This window comes from Monodelphis domestica, chromosome 3 (assembly GCF_027887165.1).
Source record: "Monodelphis domestica isolate mMonDom1 chromosome 3, mMonDom1.pri, whole genome shotgun sequence".
Taxonomy (NCBI): domain Eukaryota; kingdom Metazoa; phylum Chordata; class Mammalia; order Didelphimorphia; family Didelphidae; genus Monodelphis; species Monodelphis domestica.
Genome location: NC_077229.1, coordinates 244,810,340 through 244,822,372, shown reverse-complemented (window position 1 = coordinate 244,822,372; position 12,033 = coordinate 244,810,340).

Sequence of the window (12,033 nt, the reverse complement as noted above, 5' to 3'; positions counted from 1 at the left end):
CAAAAGCCAGGTTCATTTTAGCTCACTGATAACTATAATGCAAAGCTTATTGGGTTCTTTACTTTGCTACTACAACAAAACTCAGTGATTTTTGTACAGCTCCTTCCCAGGGAGAAATTAAAGGGCTAGGAGTTGGCAAACTCACCTTTCCTGGGTTTTTATCTGGGCCATTACCACTAATTGTGGATTTCCCCCAGGCTCTGTCCTGGCCCTTTTCTATTCTCCCTCCATGTGAAGTGGGGGTGGAGACCACCCCTCACAGTGAAAACCTAGAGTCAGAAGTTATGAGCAGAAAAGACAGAGTTTCTACTTCTTTTTCATGAAAAAGGAAACCACCCTTCAGGCCTGCTCATGGGCAAGTGCACCTCAATCCTCCTCCCTCCCCATCAAGCCACACATTGAGTCTTGATTTACAATCTAAGGTTTTACCCAATCAGAAAACAGTACACAACTTATAACAACTGAAGCCACAATTTATAACACCTATAGCTTAGCACGGAGCTTGACCCAGTTAGCAAAGAGTGAACCACAATTTATAATACCTGTAGCATGCTGGGGCATCATCAAAGGGACACAGCCTAGCAAAAGCATAGTTAGGGGTTTCCAGGGAAGACACACTTGTCAACATACTTGGAAATAGCACATTGCTCTGCAAGGGGATTTTTGAGATTTAAGTAGAAAAGTCAGTGCACAGAGACAGTCCCACTCTCGGCGTTGGAAGCCTGGGTCCATTGGCATGAAAAGTCGTTACACCTGGAGACTTCCTCAGCTGCATTGGATGGTCGTGTTGTCTTTTGTGCTCCAACACGCCCTGAGCACTCCACAGTGCTTTGCTGCTTCGCCCTCTCAGCCTTTGAACCTTCTTATTGGTTTCTTCCACCTGTTCCGCCGAAGCAGTCTTCACAGGCTGGGTGAGCAAAGCCCTGGATCACCAGGGGTCCAAGACCCGATGGCTACCCTCACAAGGTTTGGCCAGCCTGTCGAAGCCGTTGCCCGGGGTGTGGCCGCTGCCGCATGCTAGCAGCTACTGGGAGCCACAAGTGAGAGCTGGGTGTCAGGTGGGGTCAGAGGCTGGAGAGCTGCCCTAGGAGGGCACGACAAGCCCTCCATACCAGAGATACTACCCCTCCCTGAGCACCCCATACACCCCTATCTAGTCATAACTTCTATACTAATTTCCAATTTTGGATCTCCAACTATCTATTAAAGATCTCAAACTAGATTTCCAAAGATGTTTTAAATCCATATCAAAACCTGAACTTATCTTCCCCTACCCACCTGCTTATGCAAGAATCTCTGCCCAATTCTTCTTAAAAGTTGTGATTTTATCTAATATTTATTTACATGTTTATATGTTATCTCCCAGATTAGACTGAGCTCCTTGGAATCAGTAAGCCCTCCCACCTCTCCATGTCTTCCCTCACTTATTAGTCCTCTGCATAGATGGAGCAGTTGAATCTGAGAAGTTAGGAAGGGGTAAGTAGTCAGTGAGACATAAAATGAATGGTTCATGACATAGAAGAAGCAAGATCCTGGTTCTGAAAAAAGGGAGATAAGAATGCTCACATGTTAAAACTGAACGTATATATTGCTTAGATTCTAATATAAGATGATATATTTCCTCTGAACCCTATCATCATCAAGAATGACAGGGAGTCTCATGTCTCACTGATTAACTGAGAAATGGAATGCAAGGGGAAGAGAAATACATTGGAGGGGCAAAGGAAAAGAAAATTAGGGGAAAGTACCTCACTTAAGCAGTCTATGCAAGTCATTGCTACAAACAAGGAGGAAAAGCACATTCTCATCTAAACTGATCAAAGGAGGGAAGAGTACAAATACAGACAAACACATAAAGTTGAGTACAGAAATACAATTCATTCGATAGAAATGAGAGGAAAAGAAAAGATAGAAGTGGTAAGTAGAGGATAGATTAAAGGAGTGATTAATTCTATGCAAAATCTCTTAATGATTACAAAAATATGTATAGATCTGTTTGAGGTGGTAAAGAATGGAAATCTAAGGGGTTAGTCATTGTAAAATAACTGAACATGTTAAGGTATATAAATATGAAATAGTATAAAACTTGGGTGGGGGGGAACCATTTCATTCTGATATTTAGTTCTTCAAATACTATTTGACATGGGCATTGTACCTCCAGAAACTCAGGCAAACTATTATCAGGGAAACTCCCTCGCTCCCTTACATCCTCATGACTCTGAGCCTCAAAACACCCAATGACCACCCCCAGAGTCCTGAGATGACTATCTTCCTTTGATCATCCTCTAGATTTAAGATGGACAGAAAGAGGCACCACACCTCGATCCTATCAGACATCTGTTTGTTCCCTAAAACTAAGGAATCTTTATGTCCCCAGGCAGACCCCAGTCAGATGATCACCCCACCTCATGCCTGAGTGACTAACATTCTCTGTTGTAAAAAGTATAAAATCCCCAGAACTGACGTCATCTGGAGGACAGCTTTTCCATCTGTGCTATCCTGGGGGGCAGGGGGTGCCTTTCCATTCATACTGTCCTCCCAAGGAACTGCTCCCCATCTTGCTATTCCACCTTGCTATCCTCCTGGCCATTCTCAACATTACCTCCTAAATAAATAAATTTCTCTTTTTGTTTTTAAGCTAGGTTTTGGAGTCTTGTATTCTTACAAAAGGTATCCTTCCCAAACCCCAGGGGTATACATCTGCACCCCATAACACTATTCTTACAAGATTATGCTCTTGTTTCTTCCATATCATCTTGTTAGACAGGTTCCCTTTTTCTTTCTCATTGAAATTCTTTCTATTATTGTCTTTATAACTTCATTTTTAATGAATATTTCTCTATATATAATTAGGACATTTGTTTTTTGGCTAAGTGTTTGATCAATTATATGAAAGGAAAATATATGTGATCTAGCATAATATGATAAAAATTTTGGAAGGTAACTTTATAATGGGAAAGGAAGAATAGAATAAAATTGAGAAGAAGAGTAAAGGATTAAGCAAGAGAAGTAGAGGAAGACTGGAGACCTAGTCTTTAGTATGAGCTCTTAAAGTAACTATATATGAGGCCTTGGAAAAGTTACTGTACACTTTTCAGTTATGGTTTTCTTACATATTAAATAAAATACCTCAATTTTCTCATCTCTAAGGTTCTATTTAGGTGGAGAGGTCAATTCTATTCTACTCCATTCTATTTTAAGTGTAAATCAATAATACTTGATAACTGATTACATATAATAGGAAAGAGAATAGGAAGGGCTTAAAGATGTTTCCCATATTTTCAGTATAAGAATTCCCTTCACTGATTTTTTTCATCAAGAGGGGAAGTCAATTTCTGGAAATCAGGGAGATTTTACATGCAGGTAAGTCTGAGGTGATATAAAATTAAGTGGAAATGACTGGCAGGAACTTAAGGATGGAGCTAAGGTAAATGGTTGGCCTCAGTCATTGGAGTAAACCAGAGAGATATTCTATCTGAAACAGTAAAAACAGACATAATCTACAAAGATGAGTTATAGAGTGAAAAAAATGGGGAAGCCAAGGACTGAACCTAGAAAAATACATTAAAAGTTGGGTAAAGGAAGAAGAGATAGTAAATCAAATGGAAAACAGATTAATATAATAATAATATAATAATAAATTGCCAATAAGTTGTTATCCTGCTTCTACAGGAAGAATTCTGTTGATGGTGAACGCAATATTACTGAAAGCAAATCAAATTACTCTTGGATGACTCTAATTCTTAAGACATTTTTCTTAATGTTGATTCAAAATTTCAAAGCCTATAGCAAAAAATTCAGAGAAAGGATATATAAGACTCAATGACCTAATATTTTTAGAGCAAAATTGAGACAAAGTAATTGTCAAATTCTCAAACATTAAATTCTAAACATCAAAGTGAAAATATTTCCTATAAAGAAGAAAAAAGAACTGAAGATATCCCTGTGACTAAACAGAGATCCTTCAACATCTTAGATTTTTAAAAGGTAAGGAAAGAAGAGCAAGTAAACAAGGATTAATAACAATGATAAGATGATCTAATTTTTAAAAATGAGTTAGCTGCGCTCTTTGTGGTGGCCAAAACCTGGAAAACGAGGGGATGCCCATCAATTGGGGAATGGCTGAGCAAATTGTGGTATATGTTGGTGATGGAATACTATTGTGCTAAAAGGAATAATAAAGTGGAGGAATTCCATGGAGACTGGAACAACCTCCAGGAAGTGATGCAGAGCGAGAGGAGCAGAACCAGGAGAACATTGTACACAGAGACTAATACACTGTGGTATAATCGAATGTAATGGACTTCTCCATTAGTGGCGGTATAATGTCCCTGAACAATTTGCAGGGATCCAGGAGAAAAAAAAAACACTATTCATAAGCAGAGGATAAACTGTGGGAGTAGAAACACCGAGGAAAAGCAACTGCCTGAATACAGCGGTTGAGGGGACATGACAGAGGAGAGACTCTAAATGAACACTCTAATGCAAATATTATCAACATAGCAATGGGTTCAAATCAAGAAAACATGTAATGCCCAGTGGATTTACGCATTGGCTATGGGGGGTGGGGGGAGGAAAAGAAAATGATCTATGTCTTTAATGAATAATGCTTGGAAATGATCAAATGAAATATAAAAAAAAAATAAGTTAGAATCACTAAAACCAAGAACAACATCAAGTTGGTGATGGTCAGATCTAAAATTAACAAAAGAAGTTTGGGGTTCAAGAAGAGACTAAAAGATAGTATAGAACTACTGTTTGGAGTAGATGGGATGATAATAGAGACAAGGAGAAAGTTGAACTACTTAACTCATATTTTGCTTGTTTTCTAAGGAAAATGATTTGAATCTGAAGAGGAAAGAATGAAAATGCAAAGTAGAAAGAAGAAATCAAAGATAAAGCATTGAGAAAATACCTTGCTGCCTTCCATGATTCTTAAATTTTCTGTCCTGGATCTACTTTGCAGGTTGGTTTTGTGTTTTTTTTTTCCAGTGAGAAATTTCAAATTGTCTTATGTTCTTTCATTCTTTTGAATTGGACAAATGTAAACTAATGACTTCATGAGACAGCAGGAAACAATAAAATAAAAAAGAACCTAGATACCAGATTGAAAGAAACTATCAGAAAAAACTGCCCTGATGAGGGAAACATTGAAATTAAAATAATATGCCAATCACCTCCTGAAAGAAATCTCAAATTTAAAAATCCCAGTACAAATAGAGTTAAATTCCAGAACTCCCTAGCCAAAGAGAAAATACTACAAGCATCCAGAAAAAAAAATTCTATATTGTGGAACCACAATCAGAATTGCACAGGACATAGCACATCTCTACATTAAATAATAGGAAGGCATGGGATATGATAATCCACAAAACAGAAGATCTAGACCTACAATCAAAAAACACCCACTAAGCAAAACTGAGTATAATCCTCCAGGGGAAGAAATGGATATTTAATGACCTGGACCTAGAGGAATCCCAGGCATTTCTGATGAAATAATCAGAGTTAAAAAGAAAATTCAATGATCCAATTCAACACTCAAAAGAATCATAAAAAAGGTAAGGGGGGAGGTCACTTCAAGGGAATCAATGGGATTAAATTCATAACATCCTTGCATGGGAAAGTGGTAACCAGGATACTTTAGATTTCTGTAGTACAAAAGATACCTAAAGAACTTGATATACTTTTAAAAAATCAAAAAAAAAATAATGGAAGTTAAACTGATTACAAGTAAAAAGGTAGTTAAGATATCTATGATACTTGATGTACCTGAGATAGCTAAAGTACTTAAGATGCTTAAGGCATTGAGGGTACTTAAGAACTTTATCACTTTTAGCATGCTGAATAGGAGCATATATAGACAAAGAGCAGAGAGAGTTAGTTTAATATAATGGGATATTATTTTTTTTTTAAATCAAGGAATATGAAAGTAATAAACTGAGAAGAGAAAAGGAGAGAAAGTTGGGGGTAAATTATCTCACATGAGGAGTCATAAAAGAATCAATACAGTTGAAGGGAAGATGAAGGGGTGGTGGGCAATGCTTGAACTTTAGTTTCATTGGAATTGGCACAAAGTATGAATAATATCCACACTCAGGTAGGTATGGGATTCTATCTAACCCAATTGGGAAGTAAGAAGGGGAGGGGGCACAAAAAGGCAGGGCACAGACAAAAGGGATGGGGAACTCAGGCAGCCAGGTAAACAGAAGCAGATAAACATTTGAAAATAGGGAAAAGCTGAAAAGAGAAAGAAAAGGATAAATAAGACAAAAAATAAGATGAAGAGATCAGAGATAGGGGAAAGGTACCTACTTATACAAAAAATATTTTCAGCAGCTCTTTTTGTAGTGACAAAGAATTAAAAGCTGGGGGGGGGGGGTTGTCCATCAGTTGAAGAATGGCTGAACAAGCTGTGGTATATGATTGTAATAGAAAACTATTGTGCCATAAAAATGATGAACAGGATGAGTTCAGAAAAATCTGGAAGGACTAATATGAACTGCAAAATGAAGTGAGCAAAACCAGAACGGTTTATACAGTAACAGAAATAGTTTACGATGATCAGCCATGAAGGACTAAACTGTTATCAGCAAATCAGTTTCCAAGAAAAGCCCAAGGGACTCACAATTAAAAAAAAAAAAAAACCTATCTATAGCCAAAGAACTGTTGGAATCTGACTGCATATCAAAGCACACCATCTTCCACTTTATTTCCTTTATGAGTCTTTTTATTGTAGATGTGATATATGTCTTCAGTTATAACACAGGGAATATGGAAATATGTATTGCATGAAAGCACTGATATAACCCATATCAGACTATTTATTGCCTTGTGGAGGAGAGAAATTGAATTGCAAAATGTCAGAAAACTATTGTCAAAAATTGTTTCTATAAGTAATTGAAAATAAATAAATTTCAATAAGTAAAAAAAGAAGACATGGTATGAATTTTAAGAGTTCTTAGAATAATGGTTCCTGAGACACGAAAGATTTTTCTCATCAGGGTCACATAAGAAAATCTGCAGAAATGAATTTCCAGAGAAATAAAGCATATCCTAATGTATGTCTGCACAACTGCAGTTCCTGGAAGAAATTACAAAAAGGTAAGACTCATGTAGATACTAGCAATTAGCAGTAAAGGTTTGTTATTTGGTGAAATTGCGAGTCTACAGGCTTTATAGGACCTTTACATCTGTTCTACAAACACTGTTAGGGGAAGAGGTATAAAACACACCACATGCTATTGTGAAGTTTCAACTATTCCAAATTGGAACCAATATAACTGTATAGATTTTGTTGAAATACAAACTCCCTATAATTGACTTCAAGTTCTTTAAATAGGTACCAAGGAAGGAATTGGATGTCTACAGGGCAAGTAGGACAAGTAATAATCATACACTGGCATGTAGTGGGGAAGAAACAATGGTGATTAGGATATGTTGAGTACAGAGAAGTTCATTGATATTTTAAGACATTATTTTTCATATACTTATGGCCCTGAAATATACTTAAATAGGGAGATTTTGGCTGAGTGAGAGACTAATGTGCCTCCAAACTACAGCTTTCATCACTAATAATAACATAATATCATAAAGTTAGAGTTGGAAGAACATCTACTTAAATCTCATTTTGTAGATGGGAAAATTCAGTGCTGCAGGGGTTAATAATACCTAACCTTTATATAGGAATTGAAAAGTTACAAAGCCTTTTACATATTATAGCATAGGTGGTATTTTATCCATATTTTATAAACTGAGGCATTGAGAGGTATCAACATGGAATCTAGAAACCCCAAACTTGTAGCCTAGTAAGACCTGATGAACCCCAAGTTTTAGGACTGGATTGTAAATTGGAGACCCCAAAGTTTGTACTTGTTCCCTGTTCCTGTGAGAATCCACCCTGAAGGGAATCTCAGGCTAGCAGTTTCAAACTGAATAATGGACCCTACTGTATCAGAGACCCTTTCTCAAGAAGACTCACACCTGGCCAGGGACCACCCTTTTAGTATACATTGTAAGCAGCCCCTTCCCTTATACCCTAGCCTCTAGCTATGATTCTTTTCCCAAGCTTGATTGTATTCCAGCAGTATAGTTTGAACACTCCCATTTCCTTGTAACTATTATAATGTCAATCAATCATCTTTCTCTGCCCCTAATCCCCCAAATGGTATATAGGTTCCCCAAGTTCTTTTGCTCCTTGGAGTCATCATCTAGTGGGGTGGCATTCCAAGGGATAATGTCCCTAGAGTCTAGGGTGTAAAACCTGTAAAAGTTGTGGCACCAGACTCTTGAGTAAAGGGCCAAATACTGGACTTATTCCTATCCTGGTTTTTGTGACTACTTTGGTAGTTCTGTGATATTTCCAAGTTAATAGAGGTTACATGACTTGCTCAGCTAGTTTAGTGTATCAGTAGGGATTTGAACTCAGGTCTTCTTGATTCCTAGTTAAGCATGCTAGTCACTATACCACCTAATTGCCCACAGGTATGGCGATCTGTGCAAGGTTGCATGAGAAATAAATGAAAGAGTTGTAATATTTCTTAATGAATCCAATTCATTCAATATTTATTAAGCATCTACTAGACCATACTAAGCATTGGATAAAATACAAAAATTTTAAAAGGCATGATTCTTGCCCATGGAGCTACAGTCTAATAGGAACATAAAGTACAATAAGAATATTATATTTACAACAAAGAATATTCATTCCTATTATATACTAAATGTGAATGCCCCAAGGGCTTACTTCTAAGCCCACTTCTCTCTTTGACCTCTATACTCTCTCCTTCCTTGATCTAATCAGCTGCTGGAATTCAAAGATCATTTCTATGCAGATGATTCTTGAATGCATATACCCAACCCTAGATACACCCCCAAGCTCCAATACCCCATCATCAACTAAACTGGATGCACTGGAGGAAACTCAAAATGAATTTATACAAAACAAAATTTAGTATCTTTCCCTCAAGCCATGCCTTTCTTTTAAACTTCTCCATTACTGGGCAGCTAGGCAGCACAGTGGATAGACTACTAGACATAGAGATAGGAAGACTAATATTGCTGAGTTCAAATCGGAACTCAGATACTTCTTAGCTGTGTGACCCTGGAAAAATCATTTAAAGCTGTTTGTCTCAATTTCCTCATCTATAAAATGAACTGGAGAAGGAAATGGCAAACCATTCCAGTAACTGCCAAGCAAACCCAAAATGGGGTCACAGAGAACCAGATATGACTGAAAATGACTGAACAAACAATTACTCACCAATATCCTTTTAATCATGTGGGTTTAGAACCTGTAACAGTTATGATTTAGGGAAACTGAGGCAGTTAGAAATTAGTTTCTCTCTGCAAGGAGAATTATATTTTTAGAGTTTTATTTAAGATTAAGAACTTAAGAATATACAATTAAGAAAAGCACGTGTCTAGGCCAGAGAGAGGTCTAGACAATCTCACCTACATCATGAAAAGACCTGTCTTCTTGCAAGCAGAAACAGGAAAGAAAAGAGAGCCCCAGAATCCTTTCCAATCAGGTTAAATACCCCATCTCGATCTTGGCCCAGGTGAGAATTCAGTGATATTACAAAGCATTTTGGGGAAGTGGAGCAAGGACTTCTGGGGATTGAAGTCCTGGATTCAAGTCTCCATTTTTACAAACCTCAGTGTCATTCAGAACTCCTTACTCTCCCTCATTTCATATATTAAATCATTTTCTGAAGCTAGAAGAGTTTTTTGACAACATCTCTCAAATCTCTTCCCTTCTCTTCATTCTCTCCAATACTACTACCCCACTTTAGTCTTCAATCACCTCTTGCCTGGATAATCAAAAGTGTTTCCTAATTAGGCTTCTAGCTGTCATTCTTCTTCTCATTCAGCAAAGTCCATTGGCTCTTTATTGCCCTTATCAAATGTAAGCTCTTTTATTTAACATTTAACAACTTTATAACCTGCCTTCTTACCTTTTCAATCTTCTTCTACATCATGGACTCACACATAACACTGAAGCCTCTGTCCATGCTTTTGAATACCTTTTGTCCATTCTTAAAATGTTCTCTCTCATCATTATGGTGTCAGAATCTATTCTTTGCTTTAAAACTTATTCAAAGGGGCAGATAGGTGACTCAGTGGATTAAGAAAAATGGGACGCCCTGGGTTCAAATTTGACCTCATACTTCCTACATGTGGGACCCTGGGTAAGTTACTTAACCCCAGCTGCCTAGCCCTTACCACTCTTCTGCTCTGGAATCAATACAAAGTATTGATTCTAAAATGGAAGGTAAGAGTTAAAAAAAAAAATAGCTCAAATGTCACCATCTGCTTAAAGCTTTCCTAGAGGATGGAGAAGAATTATATAAAACTAGTAAGGTGAGGGTAGTGTCAGGTTGCAGGAGAACTTAAATGCCAATCATTGGAGTGTGAATTAATAGTAATTATAGGTTCTTAAATAAAGGAATTAGTATGGGACCCTAAATTTCTCTTGGACATCCCAAACCCTAGAAGTGTTTCAGGTCAAACAGAAAACAGGAAAATTCCTTTCCTTCCTTGTATTCTTGCTAATGCTGAGGAAAAGGTAACTCTGAACATCAAAGACTCATGATAAGGAAAGACCCCTGAGAGAAATATTCCCCTTGGCTTCTGCCATAGATTTTGAGATGGACACAGATATATATCTTCCAGTTATACTCTGATTCCAATGGACTATAATCTAGGGCATCTACTTGTCCTCTAAACTATGGTCAACTATATGTCTTCAGGACACAAAACATCACTTTAGCCCCTGTGAGATAACAATATCCCCAACTTCTGCCCAACCTCATTCCATTCCCTCCTCCATAATCAGGTAGACCCCACTGTCAAAAGGGTATAATATGGTCTGAATCCAACTTCTCTAGGAGGCAGTGTCCTACCTGCACTGTCCTCCCAGCCAAATTCAACATGAATACAAAATTAATAAATTTCTCTTTTTATTTCTAAGCTAAGTTATGGAGTCTTGCATTCTTGCAAAGGGTACCTGTCCTGAACCTGGGGTTCACCTCAAGTCTCTTCACAACAGAATTATGCCACTGGATGAATTTAAGAGGAAAATTAAGTTGGCAGTGGTATGGAAAGTAACTTGATGCAGTGGAAAGAATTTAACCCAGCTCTGTTTTTACAATCTTTTTGTGACCCTGGCCAAGTTGTTTAAGCTAAATGACCCCAAAGATCTCTTCTAGTTCTAGAGCTCTCATCCTTGGAAGGATGGACAGGAGTGAATAGCCAAAATGTAAAGACTCATTCAGAGATATTCTAGTAGTCTGGAGGAGCGGCGCAAGAGGATATGTCCTAGAATGAAGAGAAAATAGAAAGGGGCAGTCAAATGCAAGAGATGTTACCTTTAAGACTTATCTATAAGATTCTATTCCTAGTCATATGATGCTGAACAGAGCAAGAGAAAAGCAAAATTATGCTGACTTGATCCACTATGAATTTGTTTAGTTTCATCTGGGTCCTCATAGAAGTGTTATCCTTTATATTCATCCAGAATTAATTCTCTATCTCACTTATCATAACAATTATCTGAAACCTCTCTATTGTCCTCTAGTATCCCATAGCTCCCCTCTTCGGACATTCTCAGTCAGAGTCTTTTCTCATTTTGCAGGAAAAAAAAATGAAGACCATTTTCCATGCCCCTTTTTCCTCTTATCATCTCACAGTTTCATGATATATTCTCCTTTACTCTATATTCTCTATATTTTCCTTTATTCCAATCTGATGAAGATTTGGACCTCCTTTTCATCAAGGTCAATGACTCTTCATATGCACTTTTTTCTCATCTTTTTTCATCAGGTTGCTTCTATTGCCGTGCCTCTTCTTTCTCTAGGTTTCAATATCTCCCTATCAACTGGTTCCTTTTTTGATACCTACAGAGATGCTCAAGTTATCCTCTATGATTTAAAAACCCTCCTTTGACTTCTCTATGTATAGCTCTCTTTTACTTTCCCAGGCAAGTTCCTTGAAAAATCTTTATATATCTTATTGTCTTATGCTTGAACAATTGCA